The sequence below is a fragment of the Myodes glareolus genome, chromosome 7 (assembly GCF_982192425.1).
Source record: "Myodes glareolus chromosome 7, mMyoGla1.1, whole genome shotgun sequence".
NCBI classification, from domain to species: domain Eukaryota; kingdom Metazoa; phylum Chordata; class Mammalia; order Rodentia; family Cricetidae; genus Myodes; species Myodes glareolus.
In genome coordinates this window covers 109,110,143-109,123,683 of record NC_142032.1, presented here as the reverse complement: position 1 = coordinate 109,123,683, position 13,541 = coordinate 109,110,143, and positions in this window count along the sequence as shown.

The window sequence follows — 13,541 nt, the reverse complement described above, 5'->3', positions numbered from 1 at the left end:
GCTTAAGGCACTTTCAAAGGAAAGTGATTTTCTCTGAAAGGACAGCATTTAGAAAGTGAAGCAACACTCCATTCACTTCGCACAGTGAATTGAAGTGTTGGAACAGACTGCTTCTCTTTCAGAGAAACGCATGTGAGTTTCTGGTGAATGCTTGTAAGTAGCTTAAGGCACTTTCAAAGGAAAGTGATTTTCTCTGAAAGGACATAATTTAGAAAGTGAAGCAACACTCCCTTCACTTCGAACAATGAATTGAAGTGTTGGAACAGACTGCTTCTCTTTCAGAGAAATGCATGTGAGTTTCTGTTGAATGCTTGTAAGTAGCTTAAGGCACTTTCAAAGGAAAGTGATTTTCTCTGAAAGGACAGCATTTAGAAAGTGAAGCAACACTCAATTCACTTCGCACATTGAATTGAAGTGTTGGAACAGACTGCATCTCTTTCAGAGAAACGCATGTGAGTTTCTGTTGAATGCTTGTACGTAGCGTAAGGCACTTTCAAAGGAAAGTGATTTTCTCTGAAAGGACAGCATTTAGAAAGTGAAGCAACACTCCATTCACTTCACACAGTGAATTGAAGTGTTGGAACAGACTGCTTCTCTTTCAGAGAAACGCATGTGAGTTTGTTGTGAATTCTTGCAAGTTGCTTAAGGCACTTTCAAAGGAAAGTGATTTTCTCTGAAAGGACATAATTTAGAAAGTGAAGCAACACTCCATTCACTTCGCACAGTGAATTGAAGTGTTGGAACAGACTGCTTCTCTTTCAGAGATATGCATGTGAGTTTCTGTTGAATGCTTGTAAGTAGCTTAAGGCAATTTCAAAGGAAAGTGATTTTCTCTGAAAGGACAGCATTTAGAAAGTGATGCAACACTCCATTCACTTCGCACAGTGAATTGAAGTGTTGGAACAGACTGCTTCACTTTCAGAGAAACGCATATGAGTTTCTGTTGAATGCTTGTAAGTAGCTTAAGGCACTTTCAAAGGAAAGTGATTTTCTCTGAGAGGACAGCATTTAGAAAGTGAAGCAACACTCCATTCACTTCGCACAGTGAATTGAAGTGTTGGAACTGACTGCTTCTCTTTCAGAGAAACGCATGTGAGTTTCTTCCTAATGCTTGCAAGTAGCTTAAGGCACTTTCAAAGGAAAGTGATTTTCTCTGAAAGGACAGCATTTAGAAAGTGAAGCAACACTATATTCACTTCGCACACTGAATTGAAGTTTTGGAACAGACTGCTTCTCTTTCAGAGAAACGCATGTGAGTTTTTTGTGAATGCTCGAAAGTAGTTTTGGGCACTTTCAAATGAAAGTGATTTTCTCTGAAAGGACAGCATTTAGAAAGTGAGGCAACACTCCATTCACTTCGCACAGTGAATTGAAGTGTTGGAACAGACTGCTTCTCTTTCAGAGAAATGCATGTGAGTTTCTGTTGAATGCTTGTAAGTAGCTTAAGGCACTTTCAAAGGAAAGTGATTTTCTCTGAAAGGACAGCATTTAGAAAGTGAAGTAACACTCCATTCACTTCGCACAGTGAATTGAAGTGTTGGAACAGACTGCTTCTCTTTCAGAGAAACGCATGTGAGTTTCTTCCTAATGCTTGCAAGTAGCTCAAGGCACTTTCAAAGGAAAGTGATTTTCTCAGAAAGGACAGCATTTAGAAAGTGAAGCAACACTCCATTCACTTCGCACAGTGAATTGAAGTGTTGGAACAGACTGCTTCTCTTTCAGAGAAACACATGTGAGTTTTTTGTGAATGCTTGAAAGTAGTTTAAGGCACTTTCAAAGGAAAGTGATTTTCTCTTAAAGGACAGCATTTAGAAAGTGAAGCAACACTCCATTCACTTCGCAGAGTGAATTGAAGTATTGGAACAGACTGCTTCTCTTTCAGAGAAACTCATGTGAGTTTCTGTTGAATGCTTGTAAGTAGCTTAAGGCACTTTCAAAGGAAAGTGATTTTCTCTGAAAGGACAGCATTTAGAAAGTGAAGCAACACTCCATTCACTTCGCAGAGTGAATTGAAGTGTTGGAACAGACTGCTTCTCTTTCAGAGAAACGCATGTGAGTTTGTTGTGAATTCTTGCAAGTTGCTTAAGGCACTTTCAAAGGAAAGTGATTTTCTCTGAAAGGACATAATATAGAAAGTGAAGCAACACTCCATTCACTTCGCACAGTGAATTGAAGTGTTGGAACAGACTGCTTCACTTTCAGAGAAACGCATGTGAGTTTCTGTTGAATGCTTGTAAGTAGCTTAAGGCACTTTCAAAGGAAAGTGATTTTCTCTGAGAGGACAGCATTTAGAAAGTGAGGCAACACTCCATTCACTTCACACAGTGAATAAAAGTGTTGGAACAGACTGCTTCTCTTTCAGAGAAACGCATATGAGTTTCTTCCTAATGCTTGTAAGTAGCTTAAGGCACTTTCAAAGGAAAGTGATTTTCTCAGAAAGGACAGCATTTAGAAAGTGAAGCAACACTCCATTCACTTCGCACAGTGAATTGAAGTGTTGGAACAGACTGCTTCTCTTTCAGAGAAACGCATGTGAGTTTCTTGTGAATTCTTGCAAGTTGCTTAAGGCACTTTCAAAGGAAAGTGATTTTCTCTGAAAGGACAGCATTTAGAAACTGAAGCAACACTCCATTCACTTCGCACAGTGAATTGAAGTGTTGGAACAGACTGCTTCTCTTTAAGAGAAACGCATGTGAGTTTTTTGTGAATGCTTGAAAGTAGTTTAAGGCACTTTCAAAGGAAAGTGATTTTCTCTGAAAGGACAGCATTTAGAAAGTGAAGCAACACTCCATTCCCCTCAAGCATTGAATTGAAGTGTTGGAACAGAGTGCTTCTCTTTCATAGAAATGCATTAGTGTTTCTTGTGAATGCTTGCAAGTTGCTTAAGGCACTTTCAAAGTAAAGTGATTTTCTCTGAAAGGACAGCATTTAGAAAGTGAAGCAACACTCCATTCACTTTGTACAGTGAATTGAAGTGTTGGAACAGACCTCTTCTCTTTCAGAGAAATGCATGTGAGTTTCTGTTGAATGCTTGTAAGTAGCTTAAGGCTCTTTCAAAGGAAAGTGATTTTCTCTGAAAGGACAGCATTTAGAAAGTAAAGCAACACTCCATTCCCTTCGCGCAATGAATTGAAGTGTTGGAACAGACTGCTTCTCTTTCATAGAAACGCATTAGTGTTTCTTGTGAATGCTTGCAAGTAGCGTAAGGCACTTTCAAAGGAAAGTGATTTTCTCTGAAAGGACAGCATTTAGAAAGAGAAGCAACACTCCATTCACTTCGCACAGTGAATTGAAGTGTTGGAACAGACTGCTTCTCTTTCAGAGAAGCGCATGTGAGTTTCTTGTGAATTCTTGAAAGTTGCTTAAGGCACTTTCAAAGGAAAGTGATTTTCTCTGAAAGGACAGCATTTAGAAATTGAAGCAACACTCCATTTACTTCGGACAGTGAATTGAAGTGTTGGAACAGACTGCTTCTCTTTCACAGAAACGCATGTGAGTTTTTTGTGAATGCTTGAAAGTAGTTTAAGGCACTTTCAAAAGAAAGTGATATTCTCTGAAAGGACAGAATTTAGAAAGTGAAGCAACACTCCATTCACTTCGCACAGTGATTTGAAGTGTTGGAACAGACTGCTTCTCTTTCAGAGAAACGCATGTGAGTTTCTTCCTAATGCTTGCAAGTAGCTTAAGGCACTTTCAAAGGAAAGTGATTTTCTCTGATTGGGCAGTATTTAGAAAGTGAAGCAACACTCCATTCACTTCGCACAGTGAATTGAAGTGTTGGAACAGACTGCTTCTCTTTCAGAGAAACGCATGTGAGTTTCTGGTGAATGCTTGTAAGTAGCTTAAGGCACTTTCAAAGGAAAGTGATTTTCTCTGAAAGGACAGCATTTAGAAAGTGAAGCAACACTCCATTCCCTTCGTGCAGTGAATTGAAGTGTTGGAACAGACTGCTTCTCTTTCATAGAAACGCATTAGTGTTTCTTGTGAATGCTTGTAAGTTGCTTAAGGCACTTTCAAAGGAAAGTGATTTTCTCTAAAAGGACAGCATTTAGAAATTGAAGCAACACTCCATTCACTTTGTATAGTGAATTGAAGTGTTGGAACAGACTGCTTCTCTTTCAGAGAAATGCATGTGAGTTTCTGTTGAATGCTTGTAAGTAGCTTAAGGCTCTTTCAAAGGAAAGTGATTTTCTCTGAAAGGAAATGCATGTGAGTTTCTGTTGAATGCTTGTAAGTAGCTTAAGGCACATTCAAAGGAAAGGGATTTTCTCTGAAAGGACAGCATTTAGAAAGTGAAGCAACACTCCATTCACTTCGCACAGTGAATTGAAGTGTTGGAACAGACTGCTTCTCTTTTAGAGAAACGCATGTGAGTTTCTTCCTAATGCTTGAAAGTAGCTTAAGGCACTTTCAAAGGAAAGTGATTTTCTCTGAAAGGACAGCATTTAGAAAGTGAAGCAACACTCCATTCACTTCGCACAGTGAATTGAAGTGTTGGAACGGACTGCTTCTCTTTCAGAGAAACGCATGTGAGTTTCTTCCTAATGCTTGCAAGTAGCTTAAGGCACGTTCAAAGGAAAGTGATTTTCTCTGAAAGAACAGCATTTAGAAAGTGAAGCAACACTCCATTCACTTCGCACAGTGAATTGAAGTGTTGGAACACACTGCTTCTCTTTCAGAGAAACGCATGTGAGTTTCTTTTAAATGCTTGTAAGTAGCTTAAGGAACTTTCAAAGGAAAGTGATTTTCGCTGAAAGGACAGCATTTAGAAAGTGAGGCAACACTCTATTCACTTCACACAGTGAATTGAAGTGTTGGAACAAACTGCTTCTCTTTCAGAGAAACGCATGTGAGTTTCTTTTAATGCTTGTAAGTTGCTTAAGGCACTTTCAAAGGAAAGTGATTTTCTCTGAAAGGACAGCATTTAGAAAGTGAAGCAACACTCCATTCACTTTGTACAGTGAATTGAAGTGTTGGAACAGACTGCTTCTCTTTCAGAGAAATGCATGTGAGTTTCTGTAGAATGCTTGTAAGTAGCTTAAGGCTCTTTCAAAGGAAAGTGATTTTCTCTGAAAGGACAGCATTTAGAAAGTAAAGCAACACTCCATTCCCTTCGCGCAGTGAATTGAAGTGTTGGAACAGAGTGCTTCTCTTTCATTGAAACGCATTAGTGTTTCTTGTGAATGCTTGCAAGTAGCTTAAGGCACTTTCAAAGGAAAGTGATTTTCTCTGAAAGGACAGCATTTAGAAAGTGAAGCAACACTCCATTCACTTCGCACAGTGAATTGAAGTGTTGGAACACACTGCTTCTCTTTCAAAGAAACGCATGTGAGTTTTTTGTGAATGCTTGAAAGTAGTTTAAGGCACTTTCAAAGGAAAGTGATATTCTCTGAAAGAACAGAATTTAGAAAGTGAAGCAACACTCCATTCACTTCGCACAGTGAATTGAAGTGTTGGAACAGACTGCTTCTCTTTCAGAGAAACGCATGTGAGTTTCTTCCTAATGCTTGCAAGTAGCTTAAGGCACTTTCAAAGGAAAGTGATTTTCTCTGATTGGACAGTATTTAGAAAGTGAAGCAACACTCCATTCACTTCGCACAGTGAACTGAAGTGTTGGAACAGACTGCTTCTCTTTCAGAGAAACGCATGTGAGTTTCTTCCTAATGCTTGCAAGTAGCTTAAGGCACTTTCAAAGGAAAGTGATTTTCTCTGAAAGGACAGCATTTAGAAAGTGAAGCAACACTCCATTCCCTTCGTGCAGTGAATTGAAGTGTTGGAACAGACTGCTTCTCTTTCATAGAAACGCATTAGTGTTTCTTGTGAATGCTTGTAAGTTGCTTAAGGCAGTTTCAAAGGAAAGTGATTTTCTCTGAAAGGACAGCATTTAGAAAGTGAAGCAACACTCCATTCACTTCGCACAGTGAATTGAAGTGTTAGAACAGACTGCTTCTATTTCAGAGAAATGCATGTGAGTTTCTGTTGAATGCTTGTAAGTAGCTTAAGGCTCTTTCAAAGGAAAGTGATTTTCTCTGAAAGGACAGCATTTAGAAAGTAAAGCAACACTCCATTCCCTTCGCGCAATGAATTGAATGTTGGAACAGACTGCTTCTCTTTCATAGAAACGCATTAGTGTTTCTTGTGAATGCTTGCAAGTAGCTTAAGGCACTTTCAAAGGAAAGTGATTTTCTCTGAAAGGACAGCATTTAGAAAGTGAAGCAACACTCCATTCACTTCGCACAGAGAATTGAAGTGTTGGAACAGATTGCTTCTCTTTCAGAGAAATGCATGTGAGTTTCTGTTGAATGCTTGTAAGTAGCTTAAGGCACATTCAAAGGAAAGGGATTTTCTCTGAAAGGACAGCATTTAGAAAGTGAAGCAACACTCCATTCACTTCGCACAGTGAATTGAAGTGTTGGAACAGACTGCTTCTCTTTCAGAGAAACGCATGTGAGTTTTTTTTGAATGCTTGAAAGTAGTTTAAGGCACTTTCAATGGAAAGTGATTTTCTCTGAAAGGACAGCATTTAGAAAGTGAGGCAACACTCCATTCACTTCGCACAGTGAATTGAAGTGTTGGAACAGACTGCTTCTCTTTCAGAGAAACGCATGTGAGTTTCTTCCTAATGCTTGAAAATAGCTTAAGGCACTTTCAAAGGAAAGTGATTTTCTCTGAAAGGACAGCATTTAGAAAGTGAAGCAACACTCCATTCACTTCACACAGTGAATTGAAGTGTTGGAACGGACTGCTTCTCTTTCAGAGAAACGCATGTGAGTTTCTCCCTAATGCTTGCAAGTAGCTTAAGGCACTTTCAAAGGAAAGTGATTTTCTCTGAAAGGACAGCATTTAGAAAGTGAAGCAACACTCCATTCACTTCGTGCAGTGAATTGAAGTGTTGGAACAGAGTGATTCTCTTTCATAGAAACGCACTAGTGTTTCTTGTGAATGCTTGCAAGTTGCTTAAGGCACTTTCAAAGGAAAGTGATTTTCTCTGAAAGGACATAATTTAGAAAGTGAAGCAACACTCCATTCACTTAGCACAGTGAATTGAAGTGTTGGAACAGACAGCTTCTCTTTCAGAGTAATGCATGTGAGTTTCTGTTGAATGCTTGCAAGTAGCTTAAGGCACTTTCAAAGGAAAGTGATTTTCTCTGATTGGACAGCATTTAGAAAGTGAAGCAACACTCCATTCACTTCGCACAGTGAATTGAAGTGTTGGAACAGACTGCTTCTCTTTCAGAGAAACGCATGTGAGTTTCTTCCTAATGCTTGCAAGTAGCTTAAGGCACTTTCAAAGGAAAGTGATTTTCTCTGATTGGACAGTATTTAGAAAGTGAAGCAACACTCCATTCACTTCGCACAGTGAATTAAAGTGTTGGAACAGACTGCTTCTCTTTCAGAGAAACGCATGTGAGTTTCTGGTGAATGCTTGTAAGTAGCTTAAGGCACTTTCAAAGGAAAGTGATTTTCTCTGAAAGGACAGCATTTAGAAAGTGAAGCAACACTCCATTCCCTTCGTGCAGTGAATTGAAGTGTTGGAACAGACTGCTTCTCTTTCATAGAAACGCATTAGTGTTTCTTGTGAATGCTTGTAAGTTGCTTAAGGCACTTTCAAAGGAAAGTGATTTTCTCTGAAAGGACAGCTTTTAGAAAGTGAAGCAACACTCCATTCACTTCGCACAGTGAATTGAAGTGTTAGAACAGACTGCTTCTCTTTCAGAGAAATGCATGTGAGTTTCTGTTGAATGCTTGTAAGTAGCTTAAGGCTCTTTCAAAGGAAAGTGATTTTCTCTGAAAGGACAGCATTTAGAAAGTAAAGCAACACTCCATTCCCTTCGCGCAATGAATTGAATGTTGGAACAGACTGCTTCTCTTTCATAGAAACGCATTAGTGTTTCTTGTGAATGCTTGCAAGTAGCTTAAGGCACTTTCAAAGGAAAGTGATTTTCTCTGAAAGGACAGCATTTAGAAAGTGAAGCAACACTCCATTCACTTCGCACAGAGAATTGAAGTGTTGGAACAGATTGCTTCTCTTTCAGAGAAATGCATGTGAGTTTCTGTTGAATGCTTGTAAGTAGCTTAAGGCACATTCAAAGGAAAGGGATTTTCTCTGAAAGGACAGCATTTAGAAAGTGAAGCAACACTCCATTCACTTCGCACAGTGAATTGAAGTGTTGGAACAGACTGCTTCTCTTTCAGAGAAGCGCATGTGAGTTTTTTGTGAATGCTTGAAAGTAGTTTAAGGCACTTTCAATGGAAAGTGATTTTCTCTGAAAGGACAGCATTTAGAAAGTGAGGCAACACTCCATTCACTTCGCACAGTGAATTGAAGTGTTGGAACAGACTGCTTCTCTTTCAGAGAAACGCATGTGAGTTTCTTCCTAATGCTTGAAAGTAGCTTAAGGCACTTTCAAAGGAAAGTGATTTTCTCTGAAAGGACAGCATTTAGAAAATGAAGCAACACTTCATTCACTTCGCACAGTGAATTGAAGTGTTGGAACGGACTGCTTCTCTTTCAGAGAAACGCATGTGAGTTTCTGGTGAATGCTTGCAAGTAGCTTAAGGCACTTTCAAAGGAAAGTGATTTTCTCTGAAAGGACAGCATTTAGAAAGTGAAGCAACACTCCATTCACTTCGTGCAGTGAATTGAAGTGTTGGAACAGAGTGATTCTCTTTCATAGAAACGCACTAGTGTTTCTTGTGAATGCTTGCAAGTTGCTTAAGGCACTTTCAAAGGAAAGTGATTTTCTCTGAAAGGACAGCATTTAGAAAGTGAAGCAACACTTCATTCACTTCGTGCAGTGAATTGAAGTGTTGGAACAGAGTGCTTCTCTTTCATAGAAACGCATTAGTGTTTCTTGTGAATGCTTGCAAGTTGCTTAATGCACTTTCAAAGGAAAGTGATTTTCTCTGAAAGGACATAATTTAGAAAGTGAAGCAACACTCCATTCACTTAGCACAGTGAATTGAAGTGTTGGAACGGACTGCTTCTCTTTCAGAGAAACGCATGTGAGTTTCTGGTGAATGCTTGCAAGTAGCTTAAGGCACTTTCAAAGGAAAGTGATTTTCTCTGAAAGGACAGCATTTAGAAAATGAAGCAACACTCCATTCACTTCGCACAGTGAATTGAATTGTTGGAACCGACTGCTTCTCTTTCAGAGAAACGCATGTGAGTTTCTGGTGAATGCTTGTAAGAAGCTTAAGGCACTTTCAAATGAAAGTGATTTTCTCTGAAAGACAGCATTTAGAAAGTGAAGCAACACTCCATTCACTTCGTGCAGTGAATTGAAGTGTTGGAACAGAGTGCTTCTCTTTCATAGAAACGCATTAGTGTTTCTTGTGAATGCTTGCAAGTTGCTTAATGCACTTTCAAAGGAAAGTGATTTTCTCTGAAAGGACATAATTTAGAAAGTGAAGCAACACTCCATTCACTTAGCACAGTGAATTGAAGTGTTGGAACAGACTGCTTCTCTTTCAGAGAAATGCATGTGAGTTTCTGTTGAATGCTTGTAAGTAGCTTAAGGCACTTTCAAAGGAAAGTGATTTTCTCTGAAAGGACAGCATTTAGAAAGTGAAGCAACACTCCATTCCCTTCGTGCAGTGAATTGAAGTGTTGGAACAGAGTACTTCTCTTTCATAAAAACGCATTAGTGTTTCTTGTGAATGCTTGCAAGTTGCTTAAGGCACTTTCAAAGGAAAGTGATTTTCTCTGAAAGGACATAATTTAGAAAGTGAAGCAACACTCCATTCACTTCGCACATTGAATTGAAGTGTTGGAACAGACTGCTTCTCTTTCAGAGAAACGCATGTGAGTTTCTGGTGAATGCTTGTAAGTAGCTTAAGGCACTTTCAAGGGAAAGTGATTTTCTCTGAAAGGACAGCATTTAGAAAGTGAGGCAACACTCCATTCACTTCACACAGTGAATTGAAGTGTTGGAACAGACTGCTTCTCTTTCAGAGAAACGCATGTGCGTTTCTTCCTAATGCTTGCAAGTAGCTTAAAGCACTTTCAAAGGAAAGTGATTTTCTCTAAAAGGAAAGCATTTAGAAAGTGAAGCAACACTCCATTCACTTCGCAGAGTGAATTGAAGTATTGGAACAGACTGCTTCTCTTTCAGAGAAACGCATGTGAGTTTCTGGTGAATGTTTGTAAGTAGCTTAAGGCACTTTCAAAGGAAAGTGATTTTCTCTGAAAGGACAGCATTTAGAAAGTGAGGCAACACTCCATTCACTTCACACAGTGAATTGAAGTGTTGGAACAGACTGCTTCTCTTTCAGAGAAATGCATGTGAGTTTCTGTTGAATGCTTGTAAGTAGCTTAAGGCACTTTCAAAGGAAAGTGATTTTCTCTGAAACGACAGCATTTAGAAAGTGAAGCAACACTCCATTCACTTCGCAGAGTGAATTGAAGTATTGGAACAGACTGCTTCTCTTTCAGAGAAACTCATGTGAGTTTCTGGTGAATGCTTGTAAGAAGCTTAAGGCACTTTCAAATGAAAGTGATTTTCTCTGAAAGGACAGCATTTAGAAAGTGAAGCAACACTCCATTCACTTCGTGCAGTGAATTGAAGTGTTGGAACAGAGTGCTTCTCTTTCATAGAAACGCATTAGTGTTTCTTGTGAATGCTTGCAAGTTGCTTAATGCACTTTCAAAGGAAAGTGATTTTCTCTGAAAGGACATAATTTAGAAAGTGAAGCAACACTCCATTCACTTAGCACAGTGAATTGAAGTGTTGGAACAGACTGCTTCTCTTTCAGAGAAATGCATGTGAGTTTCTGTTGAATGCTTGTAAGTAGCTTAAGGCACTTTCAAAGGAAAGTGATTTTCTCTGAAAGGACAGCATTTAGAAAGTGAAGCAACACTCCATTCCCTTCGTGCAGTGAATTGAAGTGTTGGAACAGAGTACTTCTCTTTCATAAAAACGCATTAGTGTAAATTGTGAATGCTTGCAAGTTGCTTAAGGCACTTTCAAAGGAAAGTGATTTTCTGTGAAAGGACATAATTTAGAAAGTGAAGCAACACTCCATTCACTTCGCACATTGAATTGAAGTGTTGGAACAGACTGCTTCTCTTTCAGAGAAACGCATGTGCGTTTCTGGTGAATGCTTGTAAGTAGCTTAAGGCACTTTCAAGGGAAAGTGGTTTTCTCTGAAAGGACAGCATTTAGAAAGTGAGGCAACACTCCATTCACTTCACACAGTGAATTGAAGTGTTGGAACAGACTGCTTCTCTTTCAGAGAAACGCATGTGCGTTTCTTCCTAATGCTTGCAAGTAGCTTAAAGCACTTTCAAAGGAAAGTGATTTTCTCTAAAAGGACAGCATTTAGAAAGTGAAGCAACACTCCATTCACTTCGCAGAGTGAATTGAAGTATTGGAACAGACTGCTTCTCTTTCAGAGAAACGCATGTGAGTTTCTGGTGAATGTTTGTAAGTAGCTTAAGGCACTTTCAAAGGAAAGTGATTTTCTCTGAAAGGACAGCATTTAGAAAGTGAGGCAACACTCCATTCACTTCACACAGTGAATTGAAGTGTTGGAACAGACTGCTTCTCTTTCAGAGAAATGCATGTGAGTTTCTGTTGAATGCTTGTAAGTAGCTTAAGGCACTTTCAAAGGAAAGTGATTTTCTCTGAAACGACAGCATTTAGAAAGTGAAGCAACACTCCATTCACTTCGCACAGTGAATTGAAGTATTGGAACAGACTGCTTCTCTTTCAGAGAAACGCATGTGAGTTTCTGGTGAATGCTTGTAAGTAGCTTAAGGCACTTTCAAAGGAAAGTGATTTTCTCTGAAAGGACAGCATTTAGAAAGTGAAGCAACACTCCATTCACTTCGCACAGTGAATTGAAGTGTTGGAACAGACTGCTTCTCTTTCAGAGAAACGCATGTGAGTTTCTTGTGAATTCTTGCAAGTTGCTTAAGGCACTTTCAAAGGAAAGTGATTTTCTCTGAAAGGACAGCATTTAGAAACTGAAGCAACACTCCATTCACTTTGTACAGTGAACTGAAGTGTTGGAAGAGACTGCTTCTCTTTCAGAGAAATGCATGTGAGTTTCTGTTGAATGCTTGTAAGTAGCTTAAGGCTCTTTCAAAGGAAAGTGATTTTCTCTGAAAGGACAGCATTTAGAAAGTAAAGCAACACTCCATTCCCTTCGCGCAATGAATTGAAGTGTTGGAACAGACTGCTTCTCTTTCAGAGAAACGCATTAGTGTTTCTTGTGAATGCTTGCAAGTAGCTTAAGGCACTTTCAAAGGAAAGTGATTTTCTCTGAAAGGACAGCATTTAGAAAGTGAAGCAACACTCCATTCACTTCGCACAGTGAATTGAAGTGTTGGAACAGACTGCTTCTCTTTCAGAGAAACGCATGTGAGTTTCTTCCTAATGCTTGCAAGTAGCTTAAGGCACTTTCAAAGGAAAGTGATTTTCTCTGATTGGACAGTATTTAGAAAGTGAAGCAACACTCCATTCACTTCGCACAGTGAATTGAAGTGTTGGAACAGACTGCTTCTCTTTCAGAGAAACGCATGTGAGTTTCTGGTGAATGCTTGTAAGTAGCTTAAGGCACTTTCAAAGGAAAGTGATTTTCTCTGAAAGGACAGCATTTAGAAAGTGAAGCAACACTCCATTCCCTTCGTGCAGTGAATTGAAGTGTTGGAACAGACTGCTTCTCTTTCAGAGAAATGCATGTGAGTTTCTGTTGAATGCTTGTAAGTAGCTTAAGGCTCTTTCAAAGGAAAGTAATTTTCTCTGAAAGGACAGCATTTAGAAAGTAAAGCAACACTCCATTCCCTTCGCGCAATGAATTGAAGTGTTGGAACAGACTGCTTCTCTTTCATAGAAACGCATTAGTGTTTCTTGTGAATGCTTGCAAGTAGCTTAAGGCACTTTCAAAGGAAAGGGATTTTCTCTGAAAGGACAGCATTTAGAAAGTGAAGCAACACTCCATTCACTTCGCACAGAGAATTGAAGTGTTGGAACAGATTGCTTCTCTTTCAGAGAAATGCATGTGAGTTTCTGTTGAATGCTTGTAAGTAGCTTAAGGCACATTCAAAGGAAAGGGATTTTCTCTGAAAGGACAGCATTTAGAAAGTGAAGCAGCACTCCATTCACTTCGCACAGTGAATTGAAGTGTTGGAACAGACTGCTTCTCTTTCAGAGAAACGCATGTGAGTTTTTTGTGAATGCTTGAAAGTAGTTTAAGGCACTTTCAATGGAAAGTGATTTTCTCTGAAAGGACAGCATTTAGAAAGTGAGACAACACTCCATTCACTTCGCACAGTGAATTGAAGTGTTGGAACAGACTGCTTCTCTTTCAGAGAAACGCATGTGAGTTTCTTCCTAATGCTTGAAAGTAGCTTAAGGCACTTTCAAAGGAAAGTGATTTTCTCTGAAAGGACAGCATTTAGAAAGTGAAGCAACACTCCATTCACTTCGCACAGTGAATTGAAGTGTTGGAACGGACTGCTTCTCTTTCAGAGAAACGCATGTGAGTTTCTTCCTAATGCTTGCAAGTAGCTTAAGGCACTTTCAAAGGAAAGTGAT